Source organism: Trachypithecus francoisi, unplaced genomic scaffold (genome assembly GCF_009764315.1).
Source record: "Trachypithecus francoisi isolate TF-2019V2 unplaced genomic scaffold, Tfra_2.0 Lachesis_group8, whole genome shotgun sequence".
NCBI lineage: Eukaryota > Metazoa > Chordata > Mammalia > Primates > Cercopithecidae > Trachypithecus > Trachypithecus francoisi.
The window spans coordinates 58880701-58905455 of NW_022681473.1; the positions used below are offsets into that span (position 1 = coordinate 58880701).

Below are 24755 nucleotides of genomic sequence, written 5' to 3' on the forward strand. Positions count from 1 at the left end.
CATTAAAGTATGTCAAGTTTCATACTTTGCTACCCTGTTGCCAGACTTCATGTCCCAGGAAACAGATCTCCAACCCATTCAGTCTTATGTGGAAACCATAGAACAGACCTACTCTAGCAGGCCTGACCTCAAAGATGAGCCCCTGCTTCATCCCAATGTGGAGTAGTTTACAGGTAGGAGTGGCTTTATGCATGAGGGAGTAAGAAAGGTAGATTATGGAGTAGTTAGCCAACAAGAGGTCATTGAGGCAAAAGCTTTGCCACCCCAGACTTCCACTCAAAAAGCAGAACTAATTGCTCTAATCGGGGCCCTCCAATTGGGAAAAGACTTAAGAGTTAAAATATTTACTGATCCCAAATATGAGTTCCTTGTGCTCCATGCTCATGCTGCTATATGGAAAGAAAAGGAATTACTAATAGCTAAGAGATCCCTCACACTACATTACTCCAAGATCTTGGAACTTTTAGATGCTATCCAGCTCCCAAAGGAAGTGCCAGTTATTCACTTCCAGGACACCAAAAGGCGGTACCTCTATTTTCAGGGAGGAAATGTTCTGGCAGATAGAGCAGCTAAGGCCACAGCTAAAGAAACACCATTACTCCAGACCACTGCATTAATGCCAGGTACTCCACCCATGTCAGCAACGTCATACTACACCTCTGAGGAAGTTAAATGGACAGAACTTTCTTATGGTTACTAGGCAACAACACTCTTCCTCCCTGAGGCTAAGCAGAGGAAAATAGTTAAGTATCGCTACAACTCCTTAAATTGAGACAGGAATTTCTATTCAAATTAGTTTTTCAAATCTTCTTAAGAAAATATGTCAAACTGTAAATTGGGGTCACCAGTTCCCCCACATAATGGATTCCTCCTGAACCCCACCACTACTGTTACCTGGACCTGGGAAACTGGGTATCTATACCTCCAGTGCACTGATGATTCTATCTTTTGTCCCCCACCATTGCACTAATGGCAAAAAAGTGGAAGCTTCCCTGTGATGCTCTGATCCAACTTTTGCTGCCGTGCTCCCAACGCCTCAGCAAGGTACATGGGATTCCACTTGTAAGTGGGGAGACCATATATCGTGCCTTCTCTCAGATCAGAACACACAAGGGAAAAACAACTGCCTAGTCTGGGAAGGTGGGAGCACTACTCCCTTCTGGAAAACAAAGATTGTTCAACCACCCCCACTGAAACAGGACAAAACTATCTCTATAGACCCAACTTGGCAGCAAAGGATAAACATCATAGCACCTAGGGCTTCTGTTTGGGTCCTACTGGGCTCATTTTTGTTTGTGGCCATGAGTGGGAAAAAAGGAACACCCCATAGCTGCTCTCAAGTCCCCAGGAAGCCACCAGTTATTTTTAGGACCATTTTTCCCCTCATATATCAAAAACAAAGGTGAATATACACTGGCCACCCTTGCTGCTCCAGGGGTCACTGTCTATAACCTTGCAAGACCCAAGAATAACCAAAGTAAGTAAGAAATAGGATTAATTCTAGCAGAAGTTGGGGTAGTGATAGGATTAGCAGCACCCTGGGGCAGTGCTGTCTACCACGAGTCAATCCTAAAGAACTTAACTCAAACTCTAGATTCCTTAGCCACCAGCACAGGTCAGACATTAAAGGGAATTCAAGAGTCCCTAGATTCTCTGGCAAATCTAGTTCTCAATAAAAAAAAAACTAGCATTGGATAATTTACTAGCTGAACAAGGTGGGGTCTGTGCAGTTATTAATAAAACCTACTGCACATACATTAACTATTGTGGAAATGTCAAAATTAACATTCTAATGATCTATGAGCAAGCTACCTGGTTACATGGATATACCCTGGGCACTGACCCCAACTATAACTGGTCAACTATCAAAAGGGCCTTCTCAAGCCTCAGCTGGATTTTACCTTTCTTAGGAGGTCTGATAGTTGTCTTCTTATTACTAATTTTTGCCCCTTGCTTGTTTAACCTCTTAGTAAACTGTGTCTTCAAGATTACAGGAGTTTCAGGAAAAGACAATGCTGGCACAAGGCTGCCAACCTATCCTGCCTGCCAACCCAGAGAATGAAAGCATCCTGACTTTAGGCACCTTGGATCAGGCAGTCAGAGATTTTTTTATTCCTCTGGTACTAAGAAGGGCTTATGCCCATAAACTCAGTAGGAAGCAGTTACAGAAGATGGGTCTCCACCTTCTGCAGTCCCTTAGGGTGGGGTATCTAGCCTCTGAGAAGGGAATGAGGTAGGAGGTGGTACTCTACTCCAAAGGTGTGGCTCAGACATTGGACCAAATTGAAGACTAGCTAAAACAGGGTCAGGGCAGAAGCAGCATTCCCTAAGACATGCCCATCAGTGTGCCATGTCAGTTTACTATGGCCGTGGCAACACCTACGAGTTACCACCTTTTTCCATGGCAATGATATGATGATTTAAAAGTAACTACTACATCCTGAGAAATTTCTGTGTAAACTGCCCTTTAATCTATAAATATGACTGCAAAACTGCCCTGAGCTGCTACCTTCAGCCCACTGTCTATGTGGAGTAGCCCCGCTCTGCTACAGGCCTCTGAAGAAGCTGTAACACCATTGGAGCTGTAACACTGCCCCTTCAATAAAGCTGTTTTCTTCTACCCTACCACTGGCTCACCATTGAATTCTTTCTTGGGCTAAGCCAAGCAACCTTATAGGCTAAGCCCTACTTTAGGAATCACCTTCCCTGCATCATGCTTATGTTCTTGCCTGTCGATCACTTCTGGAATGCCTGCATTCTTTTACCCCTTGAAAGGATGCTGCTCTCTTCCTACAGGGGTTGTGAAAAGGAGAATGCCATACAGCCTATACATTATTTTTGTACTGTTTCTTTTTTGTTGTTTTTGTTCTTGTTTTTTGAGACAGATCTCACTCTGTTGCCCAGGCTGGAGTACAGTGGCACAATCTTGGTTCACTACAACCTCTGCCTCCCAGGTTCAAGCGATTCTTCTGCCTCAGCCTCCCAAGTAGCTGGGATTACAGGCACGTGCCACCTTGCCCGAATAATTTTTGTATTTTTAGTAGAGATGGGGTTTCGCCATGTTGACCAGGCTGGTCTCGAACTCCTGACCTCAGGTGATCCACCTGCCTGGGCCTCTCAAAGTTCTGGGAATACAGGCATGAGCCACTGCACCCAGCTGTACTGTTTCTTTATTATCCACCACTTCATTGTTCAAATCTATCTTGATGTAACCATCTTTACCAAGGCTTTGAAGGACGTTGCAGATTCTTTTTTTGTTCAGAAGCAGATGGTGAAACCTGTGGGATGCAAGATGTTTATTTGGTATCAACATCTGTGAAAGAAAGGGGGTGAAAGTTTGATTTGGCAGAGGAAGTAATTGAACGGTGATGTGGGCCTCACAAACCCTGAACCAGGTGGGGAGCTCTGGAGTTAGTAAAGATTAGAAGAAGATCCTGTGTCAGGCTGAAATAGTTGGGCCTTTCTTAATTTTCTGTGTCACTTAGGCTGCCCCGGGAATGATGTGGCCTTGGGTGAAGTCTGCAATTGAGGCACATTGGGAAGATCTGACAGCTGAAGCCTAGCTTCTTACTTCACTCCCCTGAGCTGGGCAGCAAGTCTTCTCTCAAAGGAGGATCTGGGTGTCTTCACAGAGGAGTGGATGGGAATCACAGTGTAAACTACAAGATAACCATGATTGTTCCCATGGTTCAAAGGAAAATCATCAAAGATACATAAACTATCAGGCAGGTTGTTCCTAGGAGAACATGCACTGGTTCATATCTTTTCCATTTTGGAATAAATAAAGATCCCTTGAATTTCATTAAAAATAACAATGACATTGGAAAACTGTTGCCACAGGAACCCAATAATGCTCTAAATCTGTCTGGGCCTAAGAACCTTTCCTCCCTCCATTCCTCATCCCCTTTTTGAGGTTTATATTTCAAATTCTACTTTATCTTGAAACTGATTTTCAGAGAAAATAAAATATAGATACAAGAAACAATGAAGCAAACACATTTGTAACCACTGCTTGGGTCAAAATATAGAACTTGCATCCTCTTCTTCTGGACCATACAATTGAGATTGGAGTGTACGCATAACTACATTTCAGTATTAATGTGACTTTTGCTGTTTTCGTTGCTGCTTCTGCTGCTATTGGCAGTGCTACTCTAATATTATTGGGACATATACCATGTTCCAGGAATATATATTATTTTTAGTTATTCTTACACTTCCCTGAGATCACACTATTTTATGCATGAAAAAAATGAAGCAGAGACAGTTTAGCTAACTCGAATCACACATCTAGTAAGTAGTAGAGGCCCTTCGCACAACTAACAGCCTAGTTTCTGAGTTTGTGCTCTTAAGGACATCCGCAAGCTCGCATTCTGGACTTGGATTATATCTGCTTCTTCATCTTGAATTACCCTCTCCTTCTTGCTTCCTTTCTCCCTTTGTACCCTTTAACCAACATTTCTGCTTTCCCCCACCCACCACCCCAGCTTCTGGTAACAAACATTCTACTCTCCACCTGTATGATTTCAAATTTCACATTCCACATGTAAGTGAGTAACTCACATCTTATTCATGTCATTTGATGTTGTCCTAGAATCCATCACCCTCCTAGCCCCATCCCTACATGCCTTGTGACTCCTTTCCCACTGTACTTGCATCTCTGCCTTAACTAACTGGAACATCCCTAAATCTACTGAAGTGATCTTAAATTCCCATGTCTCTATGTTCCCCAGTTTCAATGACTCAGAGAGACCCATTCCACTGACCATGGGAACCCTATCCCTACCAACCTCATAACTCTGGACACTTCTAATCCTGTGAGCTGCGCCTGGACCCAGTGTCTCCCCTTCTTGAGATCTCATCCCTCCTGACTCCTGAGGTCTCCTGCCCCAGTACCACCCAACCCACTGACACTGTAATCCTCTCCAATCCTAACCCCACTTTGGTGGCAGCACTACTCTCTCCACTTCTATCACAGAAATCCCCATCTCTACACAGTTTTCTTTTCTTTATCCCAATTCACCTTTTTCTACTTTTTTGTGTGATCTCTTGAGAAGAGCCTTTGAATCTCATTTAATAATCATACAGCTTACAATTCTAAGGAATTTATCAAAGATTTTTTAAAATTTATACTCACTGATTTTTGGCTAGGAAATCAAAGTTAACATACATTATACCTTTTGTTAAAAACTGTAAGAAATTTTTTAATGGACACAAAATATTTGTATGTATTTATGAGACAGAGTGAGATTTTGCTACATGTATACAATGTGTAATTAATCAAATCAGGACAATTGCTATATCTATTATCTCAAATATTTATCATTTCTTCATGTTGGGAACATTCAGAATTCTTTCTTCTCACTATTTGAAAATGTACAAATATTGTTAATTATCGTCATCCTCCAGTACTATAGAACACTAGAACTTATTCCTCCTATCTAGCTGTAATTTTGTATTATTTAACCAACCTCTCTCTACTCCTCATCTCCCCCTACCCTTCCAAGTCTCTAGTAACCACAATTCTGTCCACTTATATGAAATCAACATTTTAGCCCTGACCTATGTGTGAGAACATGCAGTATTTATCTTTCTGTGCCTGGCGTATTTCACTTTACTTATTCTTTATTTTATTTTATTTTATTTTATTTTATTATTTTTGAGACAGAGTCTCACTCTGTTGCCCAGGCTGCAGTGCAGTGGCACGATCTTGGTTCACCGCAATCTCTGCTTCCCAGGTTCAAGCGATTCTCGTGCTTCAGCCTCCCAAGTAACTGGGATTAGCTGGGATTACAGGCATGTGCCACCACACCGGCTAATTTTTTTTTTTCAGTAGAGATTGGGTTTCATCATGTTTGCCCAGGCTGGTCTCGAACTCCTGATCTCAGGTGATCCACCCGCCTCGGTCTCCCAAAGCACTGAGATTACAGGCATGAGCCATTATGCCCGACTATTTATTTCACTTTAGCTAAAGGCTTTTATGAATTCATTAAACAAATATAAAAGCATTCAGAAAATGTTAAGTGAACATTAAGCAGTCCTGAAGGTTGCAATGATGTGAAAGACAGGTACCATGTGAGGCAGGAGTTCTGTTTCCATCACCATTTCAATTTTATCATTTTAGGAGATCCTCCTATCACTGAGACTATTTTCCACAGAACAAAAGAAAAACCAACTGTTCAACAACACCTGTTTCTTTTGCAGTTTTCCTGTCCCAAAACTTCTTCTGGAGACATGGGTCATTTGATCTGACACCGAGAATATGCTTGAAGCCCTTTGACGGGACAAAGGAGATAAACGTTAGCATTCCTATCTCCAAACTCTGAAGATCCGAGACATTCAGCTGCTGCTCCCTGGGCTCTCTATTTTCATTGTCTATGGAGGATTATGAGTAAACCTGTAAATGGAAGTCAGAAGTCAGGTGCATTTATGCCCAACTTGAAGAAATTTTCTTCTTTGCACTAGGATTCCTTTAGATCATCAGCTGTCAGATGCTTTAGATCATCAGCTTTCAGGACCTAGCATAAAATATAGGTTTGCAGAAGGGTGATTTCCTTCCCTTCTAAGGCCCTATTTGGATTCAGAGTACTCTTCATTTTTATTCTGATTATGAACTTATGACTCAAAAGATGTGAAGAGTCACAAATATGCCCAACTTGGAGGAAAGCACTTCATTACACTTTTATGTATAAAAACAAATTTCTTATTGAAATATTGGAACCCAATTGAGTTTACTAGTTGATTTGCAAGAACTATATGCTTTTTAAATGTTTTTTCTTAAGGAATTTTTTTATTCATTAATGATTTAATTAAATCTGACCTTGTCCACACACTTGATTAAAGTGGTACTTTTCACCGTTTTGTTCCAGGAGCCAATTCTCAGAGTTGTACATTATACCCTGCTTTCAATTTCTAAGCTTTGTGTTTTCTTTTTTCCTTAGCATACATAGGGAATTTGCAAGATACCTAGGAAGAAGACGGTGATGAATAAACAAGATAAACCGTTATTTTATTTGTATTTCCTATATTGGCTCCTTAAGGCTTCCTGAATTGCTGATGTTTCTATTTTGGTCAAGTCTCTGGTTTATTTTTCCTAGAACAGAATATGCTTAAATATTGTTGTGCTTAGGAATCATAAACTTTTCATGAATCTTTTACATTTAAGAATTAATAACATTTCCTCTAAACCTCAAAGGGCAAACAAAATCCACTTAAAAAGTAAAAGTTCAATTTGTAGCTTACAGTCAAGACTTGTGTATTGGTTAAAATATTGAGATAGTTATTCTATAGACATTTGTGGCAGTCTGAAATTATTTTCATTTTCCTCTGTTAAATGACTTTTTATGGAGACTTTATATATTTTTAAATTAAGAAACCAATATTTAGATAATATTTTAAGATATGAAGTTTCTAAAATGAATGTTATTTGATTTCATTATATATTCACATATTTTATTAATTTGTTTTTAAACCAGAAGGAACTGAGACAGACAGCAATGAAGTCCTTTTACTGGAAATCCTCAACTCTTGATGTGTTATCTGATTTATTTTCATGCATTTCAGTTTAAAAACTAGAAATGATAAAGGTTCTTGTATTAGTCCATTTTCATGCTGCTGATAAAGACATACCCAAGGCTGGGCAATTTACAAAAGAAAGAGGTTTATTGGACTTACTGTTCCACATGGCTGGGGAGGCCTCACAGTCATGGTGGAAGGCAAGGAGGAGCAAGTCACATCTTACATGGATGGCAGCAGGCAATGAGAGAGCTTGTACAGAGAAACTCCCATTTTTAAAACCATGAGATCTCATCAGACCCATTCACTATCACGAGAACAGCATGGGAAAGACCTACCCCCATGATTCAATCACCTCCTACCAGGTCCCTCCCACAACACATGGGAATTATGGGAGCTACAAGATGAGATTTGGGTGGGGACACAGAGCCAAACCATATCAGTCCACACCTGGCCCCTCCCAAATCTAATATCTTCACATCTCAAAACAAATTATGCCTTTCCAACAGTCCCCCAAAGTCTCAACTTGTTTCACCATTAACTCAAAAGTCTGCAGTCCAAATCTCATCCAAGACAAGGCAAGTCCCCTCAGCCTATGAACCTGTAAAATCAAAAGTAAGTTAGTTACTTCCTAGATACAACGGGGGTATAGGCATTGGGTAAATACAGCCATTCCAAATGGGAGAAATTGACCAAAACAAAGGGGCTACAGGATCCATGCAAGTCTGAAATCCAGCGGGGCAGTCAAATCTTATAGCTCCAAAATGATCTCCTTTGATTCCATGGCCCACATCCAGGTCATACTGATGCAAGAAGTGGGTTCCCATGGTCTTGGGCAGCTCCACTTTTGTGGCTTTGCAGGATACAGCCTCCCTCCCAGCTACCTTTGTAGACTGGCATTGAGTGTCTGTGGCTTTTCCAGGTGCACAGTGCAAGCTGTCAGTGGATCTACCATTCTGGGGTCTAAAGGATGGTGGTCCTCTTCTCACAGCTCCACTAGGCAGTGCCCCAGTGGGGACTCTGTGTGGGGGCTCCCACACCACATTTCCTTTCTGCACTGCCCTAGCAGAGGTTCTCCATGAGGAACCCGCCCTCCTCCCGCAGTAAATTTCTGCCTGGGCATCCAGATGTTTCCATACATCTTCTGTAATCTAGTAATCTAGGTGGAGGTTCCCAAACCACAATTCTTGACTTCTGTGCACTCACAGGCTCAACACCACGTGGAAGCTGCCAAGGCTTGAGGCTTGCACATTCTGAAGATATGACCTGAGTTCTACGTTGGCCCCTTTCAGCCACAGCTGGAGCAGCTAGGAGGCAGGGCACTAAGTTCCTGGGCTGCACACAGCATGAGGAATCTGAGCCTGGCCCACAAAACCACATTTTCCTCCTAGCCCTCCAAGCCTGTGATGGGAAGAGCTACCGCAAAGGTCTCTGACATGCTCTGGAGACATTTTCTCACATTGTCTTTGTAATTAATATTCAGCTTCGCAATACTTATTCAAATTTCTGCAGTGGGCTTGAATTTCTCCTCAGAAAATGGGATTTTCTTTTCTATTGCGCTGTCAGGCTGCAAATTTTCCAAACTTTTATGCTCTGTTTCCCTTTTGAATCTGAATGCCTTTAACAGCACCCAAGTCACCTCTTGAATGCCTTGCTGCTTAGAAATTTCTTCTGCTGGATACTCTAAATCATCTCTCTCAAGTTCAAAGTTCCACAAATCTCTAAGGCAGGGGCAAAATGCCACCAGTCTCTTCGCTAAAACATAGCAAGAGTCATCTTTACTCTAGTTCCCAACAAGTTCCTCGTCTCCATCTGAGACCACCTTAGCCTGGATCTAATTGTTCATATCACTATCAACATCTTGGTCAAAGCCATTCAACAAGTCTCTTAGGAAGTCCCAAACTTTCCCACATTTTTTTACCTTCTTCTGAGCCCTCCAAACTGTTCCAACCTCTGCCTGTTACACCGTTCCAAAATCGTTTTCACATTTTCAGGTATCTTTTCAGCAACACCCCACTCTACTGGTACCAGTTTACCGTATTATTCTGTTTTCACACTGCTGATAAAGATACACCCAAGACTGGGCAATTTACAAAAGAAAGAGGTTTATTGGACTTATTATTCCACATGACTGGGGAAGGCAGTCTCACAATCATGATGGAAGGAAGGAGGAGCAAGTCACATCTTCCATGGATGACCACAGGCAAAGAGAGAGCTTGTGCAGAGAAACTCCGGTTTTCAAAGCCATCATATCTCATAAGACCCATTCACTACCACTAGAACAGCATGGGAAAGATCAGCCCCCATGATTCAGTCATCTCCCACCAGGTCTCTCCCACAACATGTGGAAATTATGGGAGCTATAAGATGAGATTTGGGTGGGGACACAGAGCCAAACCATATCAGTTCTAATTGTAAAGAGGAGTTATTTTGGGATTGTTCAGATACACTGACTTTTTTTTTTTTTTTTTAAGATGGAGTCTCGCTCTGTCACCCAAGCTGGAGTGCAGTGGCACAATCTCGGCTCACTGCAAGCTCCACCTCCCGGCTTCACACCATTCTCCTGTCTCAGCCTCCCGAGTAGTTGGGAATACAGGCACCCACCACCATGCCTGGCTAATTGTTTTGTATTTTTAGTAGAGATGGGGTTTCACCATGTTAGCCAGGATGGTCGCAATCTCTTGACCTTGTGATCCGCCTGCCTCAGGATTACAGGTGTGAGTCACCATGCCCATCCTACACTGACTCTTTTATTCAGACACTAGGGCTGTTTTGTGGTCATTGAGTATCACTGTTTTATTCAAATCTTCAAGCATGTCCTTCTTTTGGATTTTGGCCCATGAGTTAGGGATTTTACCTTTACCTATAATTTTTTTCTGATATTTATATTCTAGCTTTGATCTGAAGTGAGAAAGAAACCATTTCCAAGATGGCTGGGTGGAAGAATCTGGAGTGATGCTCCAAGTGGCATAATCCCCTCCTGCCCTTTCATACTTCTTATATGGGATTTTTCCATCATTGCTCAAAACCAATGAACAATCACTTGCTACAAAACCAGTAAAGCAATCAATGACAGAATGGCCTGTTTTACACCATTCCTCTCCATAGACAGCCTGAGGTCAGAAGAAGGGAACACCATGGTCTCCGTGTGTAGGAATTGTGTTTGTACAAATTGCTCCACAGCAGGGACACTGTTTCCAGCAGCCACAGAGATGTTCAGAGAGCATTTTCTCAATTTTAGAAACCATTACTTTCATAGGCATACTTGAATAATGCTGTTCTATTATCTTCATTGTGAGATCCAAAGCTGCACTCATGTCTTCTCTGAGAAACTCAGTATCTTTTATCTCCTGGTGTTTAATCCTTGTCAAGTCTCTCTGTGAAAAGATCAAGTTGCTACTCGGGTGATCACAGAACAAATCCAACCACCCAGAAGCAGTGCTGCTTTTATCTTTACCTACTGATGTGAATTCATGAAGAGCAGAGAGGATGCTATTATTAATGCCAACTAAACTTTTCTCAAAAAAATCTTCATTTTTTTTCCTGTATTGTCTAAACAGTATCTCTTACTATTGATTTTGATGTAATTCCTTAAAAAGCGATTCTTATTATGAAAGTATTGCCAATAATGATCAAAGTTTTCTTCTTCTCCCAGAGAGATGAGAATGTGTTTCTCCAGGTTAGTCCTGTTTCCACTTAATGCAGGGCAGGTAGCTCACATGCCCCCACAATTTTAATGGTTATTTTTCCCCCATATGATGGTAGAGACAGCAAGAATAAGCTTGTGCCACACAAAATCATAAATGTTTTGCTGGAGACTTCTTCTTGACAGGAAATCTTAAACCTCATGAAGAAATCATTTTTCTTGCTTTCTAGATAGTTTACAGGATCATTTGCTCTCTTGAATGCCCTGTGCATTTCTTTACAATTCTCTGTTGCTCATTAGAATAGACACAAACATAAGCTGATAATATATTTATTTTTAAATGTGTATCTTTCCTGAGTAGATGCAGATTTCACTTCTTCCTGTGTTGTCTTTAGAATTTTCTGGAAATATTTTGGATTGCAATCACACTGTTTTTTCCAGATATTGTTAATAGTTTTATTAAATCTTGAAACAATGTGATCAGTAGTCATATTCATGAACTCTTTCTCAAGGATGATTAATGTCATTTACCTGTAATTTTTTTCTGACGATTAATGTCATTGAGAAAGAGATCATGAATATGACTACTGATCACATTGTTTCAAGATTAAGTTACATTTCTTATTCAATTTGACATGTTTGTCATAATTGATTTGAAACTTCTCTGCAGAATTTCTTGTTAGTATGTCCATGACATCCATCTCATGTTTTAAATACTCTGAAAGGATGTTTTCAGAATTCAAATCAGTGTCTGGCTCTGTGACTTTAGGAAGAGTTGTGAGCACATCACAGACCCTTTTTTCCAATATTGATTGAATTTCTCATTGAAGTCTTCCTCACTCAACTTTTTAGCCTTTACAATTAAAGCCAATTTTTGGCTCCTTTCCAATAATTTGTTTTATAATCTCCCTTTTTCTCATTGAGCTTTTCTTAAAATTTTAAAAAACTAATAAGTTCACTGGCTTTTCTTTTGCTGTCTGAAAGAAGTTGCTCTTTAAAGATTATTAGCATATTTCCAAAGTTGAACTCATTTTTCAAAATTGAGCTTATATTTCCATTTAACTTATATTTCATCCTCTTGGTCTTCATTAAAATGTGTTTCAAGTTCTTGCTTCATGGCTTCATATTCTTTTGTAACTGGAGGCTCAAATGTGCTTGTTTTGAGTATGTGAATTTTTCTATTCTGAATCTGGTTGATCACCTGGTTCTGTAAGCCCAGCACACGATTCTTAAGCTCCCAGGTCCAGTGGTTATACATGGTTTCCAGTCTGCTCATGACCATGACTTCTTGGATGTTCCTGAAACCAAAAATAAAGTTCTCATGTACCAAATCTCTCCACACCTTTCATGTGTGTGCTAGACTTCATTGTGGGTGTTCTCAATATTGATGGGCTTTTTAGTTGCCAAGGTGAGTTGCAATTTCATAGCCTGATTTTGGCACTTCCTTTTACATAGAATCAGTTGGAGAAATTTCTATCCAACTAGAAATATGTCAAATTAAGAACAAGAACAATGAATATCATTCTTATTACTGCTATGCAATCTGTGAATATTTATAACTTCTCTGGTCTTTGTCAATATAAATTTCTCCTCAGAAGGAGACTTTTAAGGTTCTTGGACTTCAAAAACTGCTGCCTTGCCCAATGGAAATAACATAACTTCAAAAATAATCCTGAAATTCTGAATGCTTGCCTTATTGAGAATTTATTGCATCTATCTTAAATTTACAATGGATATATCTGTGTTCTTAAATGGTATGGACACTTAAGAATATCAAATCAGAAGTGTATTTTGACCTTTCTTCTTAAAATGCAAAGAACAAATAAATGACTCTTACTCTCTTAGTGCTTGTATTTAATAAAGGACTTGAGTTTTAGAAATTTAAGTCAATGGAGGGATGTAGAAAAAGAGATCGCCTCAGATGTTGCAAAAAAAAAAAATGCTCACACACAGAAGTCACATGTTACCTTAGTGGGCTTCATTTGTCTCACGGTCAGGGCAGGAGCAGATGGGAATTTTGATAAAATAATCACTGAAACTGAGTGTTTCCTCTTTTTTCTGTAAAGCTCTGAGTTTATTATGCTTCAGGGCCTAATCACTATTCACCCTATTTAATTAAGAAACTAGGAAATGTTAATCCAACTTACAAGGGATGTAATGGACCTCTTCAAGGAGAACTACAAACCACTGCTCAGTGAAATAAAAGAGGACACTAACAAATGGAAGAACATATCATGCTCATGGATAGGAAAAATCAATATCGTGAAAATGGCCATATTGCCCAAGGTTATTTATAGATTCAATGTCATCCCCATCAAGCTACCAATGACTTTCTTCACAGAATTGGAAAAAACGGCTTTAAAGTTCATATGGAACCAAAAAAGAGCCCGCATTGCCAAGACAATCCTAAGTCAAAAGGACAAAGCTGGAGGCGTCACGTTACCTGACTTCAAACTATACTACAAGGCTACAGTAACCAAAACAGCATGATACTGCTACCAAAACAGAGATATAGACCAATGGAACAGAACAGAGTCCTCAGAAATAATACCACACATCTACAGCCATCTGATCTTTGATAAACCTGAGAGAAACAAGAAATGGGGAAAGGATTCCCTATTTAATAAATGGTGCTGGGAAAATTGGCTAGCCATAAGTAGAAAGCTGAAACTGGATCCTTTCCTTACTCCTTATACGAAGATTAATTCAAGATGGATTCGAGACTTAAATGATAGACCTAATACCATAAAAACCCTAGAAGGAAACCTAGATAGTACCATTCAGGACATAGGCATGGGCAAGGACTTCATGTCTAAAACACCAAAAGCAACGGCAGCAAAAGCCAAAATTGACAAATGGGATCTAATTAAACTAAAGAGCTTCTGCACAGCAAAAGAAACTACCATCAGAGTGGACAGGCAACCTACAGAATGGGAGAAAATTTTTGCAATCTACTCATCTGACAAAGGGCTAATATCCAGAATCTACAAAGAACTCAAACAAATATACAAGAAAAAAACAAACAACCCCATCAAAAAGTGGGGAAAGGATATGAACAGACATTTCTCCAAAGAAGACATTCATACAGCCAACAGACACATGAAAAAATGCTCATCATCACTGGCCATCAGAGAAATGCAAATCAAAACCACAATGAGATACCATCTCACACCAGTTAGAATGGCAATCATTAAAAAGTCAGGAAACAACAGGTGTTGGAGAGGATGTGGAGAAATAGGAATACTTTTACACTGTTGGTGGGATTGTAAACTAGTTCAACCATTATGGAAAACAGTATGACAATTCCTCAAGGATCTAGAACTAGATGTACCATATGACCCAGCCATCCCACTACTGGGTATATACCCAAAGGATTATAAATCATGCTGCTATAAAGACACATGCACACGTATGTTTATTGCGGCACTATTCACAATAGCAAAGACTTGGAATCAACCCAAATGCCCATCTGTGACAGACTGGATTAAGAAAATGTGGCACATATACACCATGGAATACTATGCAGCCATAAAAAAGGATGAGTTTGCATCCTTTGTAGGGACATGGATGCAGCTGGAAACCATCCTTCTTAGCAAACTATCACAAGAACAGAAAACCAAACACCGCATGTTCTCACTCATAGGTGGGAACTGAACAATGAGATCACTTGGACTCGGGAAGGGGAACATCACACACCGGGGCCTATCATGGGGAGGGGGGAGGGGGGAGGGATTGCATTGGGGAGTTATACATGATATAAATGATGAATTGATGGGTGCTGACGAGTTGATGGGTGCAGCACACCAACATGGCACAAGTATACATATGTAACAAACCTGCACGTTATGCACATGTACCCTAGAGCTTAAAGTATAAAAAAAAAAAAAAAGAAAGAAACTATGAAATGTTAATTCAATATAAAGGGCTATTATCCTCAGAGATGAAAGGCAAATAAGGGAGCTGATTTACAGGCATCTCTGTTCATTAGAGATAAGAAAAATGAGAGCTTTGGTTTAGATGGGCAGTTGCAGAGGCAACCATGGTTTCTTCTCTATGAGACCATATAGTGTCATGGGAAGAAAGCTAGACTTAGAGTTCTCCATCTGCTCCTTACTACCTGTATGATCTTGGGTTTGCCATCTATGTCCTGAGGTTATTTTTCTTTTTCCTATCTTGAAAATGGCCATTACCCAAACCATTTCTCATTAAGATGATCAACTGACATATTTTAGTTTTCTATTGCTGCATAACTAATTACCACAAACTTAGAAGTTTGAAATGGCACACATTTATTATTTTGTAGTTTCTGTAAGCCAGAAGTCCGGGCAAAGTACAGCTATGTTCTCTGCTTTAGGATGTCACCAGATTGTAATCTAGTGTTGACTGAGATCATGGTCTCATCAAGGATTTGACTGGAGCTCTCGTTTGAGTGTTTGTCTATTCTAAATTAATGTTGAAATTTAGTTCCTGTTATGGGAGTGTTAGAAGACGGACGTTTTGGGAGGTGAGAGGGCCATGAGGGTTCTTCCCTCATAGATAGAATTAACACTGTTATAAAAGGGTGATTTCAGCCCTCTTTTGCCTCTTTGCTCCTCTGCCATGTAAGGACATGGTGTTCCCATGTAAACAAGGTCCAGTTCCCATATGAACTGTGAACATATGGTGTTCACAAGAAAGCATAAATGGGCTTCCTTTCAATCAGCAGATTTAGAAACAAAAAACAAATACGAAAGTAAAACCTTAGAGCAGGAAGTTTTGCACTGCTCTGAGGATGAACTCAGTTTCCTGTCTCACATAAAGGGCCAAAGCCTGGGGTGAAGCTGTATGTCGGCAGCCCCAGCCCTAGAAAAGGAACCTACTCTCCATGCACGTCTCTCTGGAGCAACCTGAAGATAGGAGCTTGGCCTCAGGACAGGTAGGTGAAGAACAGAAGAAACAGAGAAGACAGAGCTACAGCAACAGACTCAGAAACTAAAGTAGAAAGAGAAATTGATGTAAATAAACATAGGAAGCAGTCAGACACAAGGAGATTAAGACATGCTGGGAATACAAATGTGGATTTGGCATTGTCATTAATAGAGCACACTAACGTCCAGTATGTGGCATTTAAGGGAAGAGAGTGAGCCAGATGGTAGGAAAAGAAAAAAGAGTGGTTCCAAAAAGCTACAAATCTGGGAGAAGGAGTATATAATTGAAACAGACAAAAAACATTTTGGTAACTTTTATTATCAAATAAAAACAAACAATATTTAGGTAAAGAGGGACTTTATTCAAAAGGATCATTACAACAAGAGGAAGGAGAGTATTGCAATAGGGAGAAGAATCCAACCATAAGAGCTATAAGCATCTCAAAGACCTGAAAGAAAAAGATTTCCTTTTATGGTGAAGGATCAACAAGGAAAGGATCATACTGGAAAGATACCAGTATGGAGATAGGGAAATAACCATGAAATGTTTTACCCAAGGTCAGCTGATTCTTAGAAGAGTCATTAAGGAGGGTTGTATGCTGGATCAGAAGAAGGGTAGATCAAAACTCACGAGCTTGGAAGAGGAAGAGAAATTTAACTGATATTCGGTCAAGTTAATAATCACTTTATTCCTACTGTCCAGTGAGGATAAACAGTTCAGCTAATCTTTTATAAAGCCGAGAATGAGAATTTAAAAAGTCTGTGTCTGGCCTATCATAAAAAAAAAGAGACATAAGCCTTATCTAAGTCATATGGGGAAGAGTGGTGTTTTGCAATAATCCCTTTCTCAGAACACCAAAAAGTGGATGGATTTCCTTAACCATAACTGTTTTCCAGGAACAAAGGGCTCAAGTAAAAAGGTTTCACATTGTTAATTTGACTCATTTGAATAATAACTAGTATTGCAAACACAGAAAAGAGAGTTACTAACTGGACCTGGAAAATTAATGAAGCTTCACAAATAAAGAGAAACATGAACTGGGTCAGGAGTATAAAATCCTAAAGAAAGAAAGTAGGGAAGGGTTCATATAGTGAAATATGCAGAGTCAAGAAACACCTTGAGGTCCTTGAGGTGGAGGGAAGATGGCTGATGTGGCACTTAAGGGAAGAGAGTGAGCCAGATAGTAGGAAAAGGGAACTTTGGGAGGCCGAGATGGGCGGATCACGAGGTCAGGAGATCGAGACCATCCTGGCTAACACGGTGAAACCCCGTCTCTACTAAAAAAAATATAAAAAATTAGCCGGGCGAGGTGGCGGGCGCCTGTAGTCCCAGCTACTCGGGAGGCTGAGGCAGGAGAATGGCATGAACCCGGGAGGCGGAGCTTGCAGTGAGCTGAGATCCGGCCACAGCACTCTAGCCTGGGCGACAGAGCGAGACTCCGTCTCAAAAAAAAAAAAGGAATTACAGAGGTTAATTGCTGCCAAATTATGAGGGGTCTTAAAGGCCAGGGTCACGTAGTTTTGATTGTATCTTAAAACAGTGTAGGATTTCAAAAGTTTGTAAACAAAGAAACAAATGATTTAAATATGATTTTCAGGATGGAATGTAGAAAATGGATCACAAGAGGAGTAAGAAAATAGATTCAAGGGCTACTCTTACAGAATAGGCAAATAGCGCTCACTAATGTCCAATATGTAATGGGTATTCAACAGGAAGCAAAATTATGAGGGAAGAACTAGGAAAACAAAGCTTCTACAACATAAAAGTTTCCTACTTCACCAGTTCACCATCAAAACTAGGTGGATTTCCTTTATCAAAAATTTTCCTAGAAGAAGATGTGACCAAAAGTCTAGAGCCAGGAATTTAGAATGAGTTTTTAATTGAATAAACCATTCTACATAGTTAATCCAACAAGTCCAAAGAACAACTCCAAATCCAAAGGAATAGTAAGATACAGGGTAGGTGTCAGAGTCTGAGGCAAACTAAAATTTGGTAGAAACTAGGAAAAGCAAGAAGGGCCTAAAGCATTACATAGTTAACAGCAGAGATAGCATCTCCTCAAAGAGGTACACTCTAACCACACAATCTAAAGTAGTCTTAAATTACCTTTAATACCATTACTTCCTTAATTCTTTCTTAGCACTTAAAAAAATCTGAAAATATTATCACTTATTCATACATTTACATGTTCATGATCCTTCCTCTATTAAAATGTGAACTCTGTAAGGGTAGGGATCTAATCTATTCATCAGTCAACCCACAGCACCTAGAACTTTTCTCAACACACTGAAAGCCCTCAACAAATATGTGTGAAGGCTGGGCATGGTGGCTCATGCCTGTAATTCCAGCACTTTGGGAGGCCAAGGTGGGTGGATCACCTGAGGTCAGGAGTTTGAGACCAGCCTGGCCAACATGGCAAAACACTGTTTCCACTAAAAATACAAAAATTAGCCAGGTGTGGTGGCAGAACCTATAATCCCAGCTACTCGGTAGGCTGAGGCAGGAAAATCCCTTTAACTCAGGAGGTGGAGGTTGCAGTGAGCCAAGATCGAGATCACGCCACTTCGCTCCAGCCTGGGCAAAAGAGTAAAACTCCGTCTCAAAAAAAACAAAAGTGTAAAACAAATTCTGAGATTTTTAGGTTATCTTTGATAAATCTCTAATTCATGTTACTTTGTGATCAATTTCACTTAAAGGAATTTTTCATGATGGATACAAGAAAGGAGAGGCTGTCAACAAAGACAGGTCCCTAGAATTAACAGGATGGAAATATTGTAGAGACATCTAACTTGGTAATTGAATGTGAGCATCAGGCTTATAGAGAACTTTTAAAGAAAAAGATGAAGGTAGAAGTGAGACTAAACAATGAGAAGTAGATGGAATGAATTCATCAATTCATTTCATCAACAAACATTTATTGAGCCAGATATGCTGAATTGAAATACTTTTTTGAGAAATCTAATGAAAATATAAAGAAAGTAAAACTTTATAGAACAGGCAGGAACCAATTTGCATTTAAGTAGTATGGGAAGCCTCGAGCATGTTTTCTTGTCCAGAATGAACCAACCAAGAAAGTAAGATGCTCAAGATACCTTAGACTCAAGAGATAGAAAGCAAGACCCTAGGGGAGGTAAGTAGGAGCAGAATTTCAAGGACAGAGTTAGTTAGTATTGCACAGAGATTAAGGACACTTTTTTCCTTGGAGATCAGAGAAAACAAAAACACAAGGACGGCTACTATAGTCTTAAATTTGAAGGTGAAACGTTTGAATGTGAGAAGGGCCTGACCAGATGGCTTCTCTAGAATTAGGAAGTGAGGCCATCAAAAGGGACAGAACCCTTAACATGCTCTGTTTGATATAAATCTTTTTGTCACCCGTAGCTGCTTCTCTAGGCTGCAGGATTTTAGGCTCAAAGACTCTCCCATGCATTTTCTTATTTCTCTCTCCAACCCTATTGTCTAGCAAAGTGCCTGGCACTAAGGAAGAGATAGATAATATGATTCAATATGAAACCATGAAGAGGTGATGTCTGATTGTGAGGACTGAAAGAAAGAGAAGTGTCTTTGGAGTCTGAAATGCTGGGAAGATGGGAGTATTATAAATTATTTTTGCCAGTTTTCTTTCTTTATGTGGAAGTGTACAGTGTTATTCTTTTGTATTTGACTTCTTTCTCACAACTTCATATTGTGAGATTAACCCATATTGTTGTGCAGAGCTGTGGTATTTGTTTTCATTGTTGTATAACATTCTATTGTATGAATATGCCAAACTTTATTTACCCATCTGGATGTGGATGGATATTTGGTTTATTTCCAGTTGTGACTTTTGTGAATAGTGCTGCCATGAACATTCTCATAGATGTGTCTTGGTGCAAATGTGCACATATTGGCATTTATCTAGAGATAGAAATCTTGGATTATTTCTGCCACTTTATATGTATCTATGATTTCTTGATTGGATTCTTTTCCCTACCTTTGTTGCACTTATTAAAACCAATTCCATTTCATTGTAATCGCCTAAGGGAATCACCTTGCCCACTACCTAGACAGAGCTGATTCATCAAGACAGGGGAATTGAAATAGAGAAAGAGTAATTCACACAGAGCCAGCTGTGTGGGAGACCGGAGTTTTATTATTACTCGAATCAGTCTCCCCAAGCATTCGGGGAGCAGGGTTTTTAAGGACAACTTGGCGCGTTGGGGGAGGCCAGTGAGCCAAGAGTGCTGACTGGTCAGGGACAAAGTCATAGGGAGTTGAAGCTGTCTTCTTGCGCTGACTCGGTTCCTGGGTGGGGGTCCACAAGATCAGATGAACCAGTTTATCAATCTGGGTGATGCCAGCTGATCCATCAAGTACAGGATCTACAAATCTCTCAAGCAATGATCTTAGGAGCAGTTTAGCGAGGCTCAGAATCTTGTAGCCTCCAGCTGCATGACTCCTAAACCATAATTTCTAATCTTGTGGCTAATGTTAGTTCTACAAAGGCAATTTAGTCCCCAGGCAAGAAGGAAGTCTGCCCTGGGAAAGGGCTGCCACCGTCTCTGTTTAAACTACAAACTAAGTTTCTCACAAAGCTAGTTCAGCCCACACCCAGGAATGAACAAGGACAACTTGGAGGTTAGAAGCAAGATGGAGTTAGTTAAGTTAGATCTCTTTCACTGTCTCAGTCACAATTTTGCAAAGACGGCTTCATCATTATTCCATTAGTTGGGATATAATCACTCTTTTGTGTGAGTGTCATGACTGCACTCCATCATTATCTGAGACATTCAAAAATAATTTTCTATTAATTTTGCATAAATTCACTGTCACCACGACCACCACATACACTCTGTCCTCATCCACAAAACATTATCTTTTCTATATTGAACCACCTAGAATTTTAATTAGAAACTGTTCCTAATTTTTACATTATACAACCACAAGTATTTTGCTAATAGTTTTACTTGTTCCTTTACTACTTTGATTGGTATATAATGTTAGGTTCTGGTCATATTATTTAGAATATGATATTACATATTTATATTATAATCATATCCTAAAATATCATATTATAAAAGGATACTTCCCAGAACTGCAATATGACCCGATTCTTTGCATTGAAAGTGTACATCAAATGTTGAAAAGAATAATTATAACAATAAAATTATAATTTCATTATTTAAAAATTTTGTTTTTATAGCTTAGTAATAATTTATAATAATTTATAATTCTATTATTTTATTATATATTATTATAATTGCAATAATTATATTATTCCTTGTGTTCAACATTGGATATGTACTTTCAATAATTTTACAATATTTCAAGCATTATAATAATTATTATAAATTATTTTATTATTTATTAGTACTTTGATTTACTCTGTTCAACAGTTGATGTATACTTTCAATATCATCAGGTCATACTGCAGCTCTGGGAAGTGTTCCTCTATTGTTTCTTTGATCATTTTTCTCCTCTATTCTTTCTAATCTCTCCTTCTCAAAATTATGTTAGAGTCAGTCAGCATTGGCAGCACTTCTGGATCTAAGTTCCATGTCTTTTTAGAGCTCACCCTTTTTCCATTTCTTTATCCTTTGAGGTTAAATTCTGAAACAACCCTCAGTTGAACATTCTAGCATAGCAGTATAGTCTTCAGGTGTGTTCATGCAAATATTCAGCCAGAAAGAATACTTTAGTTGGAAACCAGGATACAAAAACTCTCAAATGAGTTGTTTCTATATCCAGGCCATCCAAAATGGTAAAATTAATTTTTTACACTCCCACATTTTCTCCACTGAAAATGTCTCTAGGATAGTGTTTTTTCCTCTTTTTTTTTTTTTTTTTTTGGAGACAGAGTCTCACTCTGTTGCCCAGGCTAGAGTGCCATGGTGTGATCTCTGCTCACTGCAACCTCCGCCTCCTGGGTTCAAGTGATTCTTCTGCCTCAGCCTCCCAAGTTGCTGGGATTACAGGTGCACACCACCACACCCAGCTAATTTTTGTATTTTTAGTAGAGACGGGGAATTTACCATGTTGGCCAGGCTGGTCTCGAACTCTGGACCTCAGGTGATCCACCCGCCTCAGTCTCCCAAAGTGCTGGGATTACAGACAAGAGCCACCGTGCCCAGCCAGGATAGTGGTTTTTCAAAATGGGATTGAATACTTAACATTTGGAAGTATGTATTAAATGAACTTTGGAGTGTTTTAGAAAATGATAGTTTCTGAACAATAACTAGGCTTCACATGTCAAAACTTCTGTGACATAACTTCTCAAAATTATGTTAGAGTCAGTCAGTATTGGCTGATTGTGGGACTGGGAATTTTTTTAATGTCCCCAGCTGATTTTGTTTAAATAAAGATTGAGAACTGATTTGAAATATTAACTCATACTTCTTACTCTAAATTAGCTTAAAACCAAGCCTGTTTGATGCACCAATATGTCAGGTAAATCAGGCATAGAAGTCAAGACATTAAAAGCCTTCACACCTCCACTAGTTTGCTGCAGCATTTTCCTTTCCTTGAATGAATTCCTGCCTTCTCTGAATCTATATCCACAATAGACCAAAGCTGTATTATTGGATAGGAGGAAAAATTATTGTCCAAATTGTTGTCTAAATTTTTCCAGCATCCAAAAGTATGGGTAAATAATCTACCTCTAGCACACAAGTCCTTCTTTGTGGGTAACAGTAGAGCTGACAACAACTAAGGTACATTTTCCTCCTCCACTTCCATCTTCCCATCACTCACATACCTACTTCTTTCTCATTTGCATGACCCTAGCACCTGCTCTGAGGCATACAAGGCTACAAAGAAGGACTTGTTACCTTTGGAGACTATCAGAACAAGTTCCTAATACAAAAGACTCAGATGTACACACAATTTTATAGGTGTATATTTTAGACAGTAAGTCTGTGAAATGAGAAAACATGATCTTGAAAAAGATGTAATTCTGTTACTTGTTATTACATCCTTCCTGGAACCGAAAAAGTTGACTTTTCATGTAACTGCAAAGGAGTTCCCTCCCAGATACTCTGGACAAAGGAACGGATTCCTTCTTCATTCCCTAACTATAAAGATAATTACCTTCTGAAAAAAAAATTCCAAAGTGTGTTCTGAAACTACCTACACCTAGTCAATGCTTTTGCATTAATCCTCAGTAAAGATCAATTTAGTAAGCTTCATAACTACCAGGAACTCAGTCTTTGGTGAAAACTAAATATACGAATTAATTTCCACATTGCTGTAGAGAAAGATATCTTTCTCTGGCGTTTTACTTGTTCCTTAACTAATTTGGTTGAAAGATATCTTTCTTTAGAGCAATGTGGAAATTAATTCATATATTTAGATATTAATTCATATATTTAGACATATTTAGTTCAAAGGTGAAATCTTTTTGTGTTTTGCCTGATGATCAAAAGTGATATCCTGGCTGGGCACGGTGACTCATGCCTGTAATCTCAGTCCTTTGGGAGGCCAAGGTGGGTGGGTCACCTGAGGTCAGGAGTTCAAGACCAGCCTGGCCAACATGGTGAAACCCCATCTCTACTAAAAATACAAAAAATTAGCTGGGCATGGTTGTGCGTGCCTGTAGTTCCAGCTACTTGAGAGGCTGAGGCAGGAGAATCGCTTGAACCCAGGAGACAGAGGTTGCAGTGAGCCAAGATCATGCCATTGCACTCCAGCCTTGGTGACAAGAGTGAAACTCCATCTCAAAAACAAAACGAAACAAAAAAAGTCGTGTCCTTTAGGATACAAACTGATGTTCCCAAATTACTAATAGATCATATCAAAAGGCTGCCAGCTCCCATCAGGGAAAGTCATCTTGAAAACTCTCTTCCGACTCATTTCACTCTTACGCATTGCCTCGCAGAGCTTACTCATGCAGAGTGCAGAGTGAGGAGAGTCTGATGGTGTGGTGGGACCTACATTGACTCCCCACCTCCTAGAGCCACACAATGTTTGTCCAAATATGCACCAGATTGTCCAGTAGACAATTATCATTGAAAATTCTTCCCGCCTCCCTACATGTCCTGGTCTATCCTCTTGAAATGACAACTCCGAGAATTCTAGCTTAATAGAAACCTTAGAAGGAAAAAGCAACTACAGTTTGTATCCCATTTTTTGGTTCCCTCCTACCTATTTGGTGGCCAATGGCTATAGGATTTCAAAGGCTAGAGAGTCCCTAGGTCACAACTTCCATCTCCTTGAGGAAAGAATGTCCCTTCTTGGTGAAAAGAACAAAACAAAACAAAATCCAGGACTTGCCAAAAACATTAGCAGAAAAGAGACACAGCATCTCCTGTTACCTTCAGTCTACACCAAAATAATGATAGTCAGTCTCCACATTAAAGCAATTCCTACGCCCGATATTTCTTATTAACTCATAGTAGAAGTACCAGGAGATGGGAAGATTCTTCTGAAAGTTACCCAACAGAATCAGATTCCCTGGCTGCAGCTGTGGTATGTAGCTTCCAGTTACAGTACAAAGGGAAAAGGCTTGGCCTTAATTCAGGCCCTGTGTCTTGATCATTACTTTCTTTTTCAATGTCACTTTTCATATCTTCATCGTAACTTGACAGAGTAATACAAAAGATTGTATTCATGCTCCCTCTAGTAGCTGGTCTGCCATTCTACTTTAAATCTTTGTAGTTACCTGGAGACTGGAGAGAGACCTCTCTACCTGAGGAGCTTCTCTATTTCCTATGTT

At 39.6% G+C, this 24755-nt stretch overlaps 2 pseudogenes; one reads left to right on the forward strand and one right to left on the reverse strand.

The window, feature by feature from the left end:
• Nucleotides 1-10262: 10262 nt before the first annotated feature.
• LOC117081302 lies at nucleotides 10263-24651 on the reverse strand (annotated as a pseudogene).
• LOC117080654 overlaps nucleotides 15960-24755 on the forward strand; it is a 38051-nt pseudogene continuing 29255 nt past the window's right edge.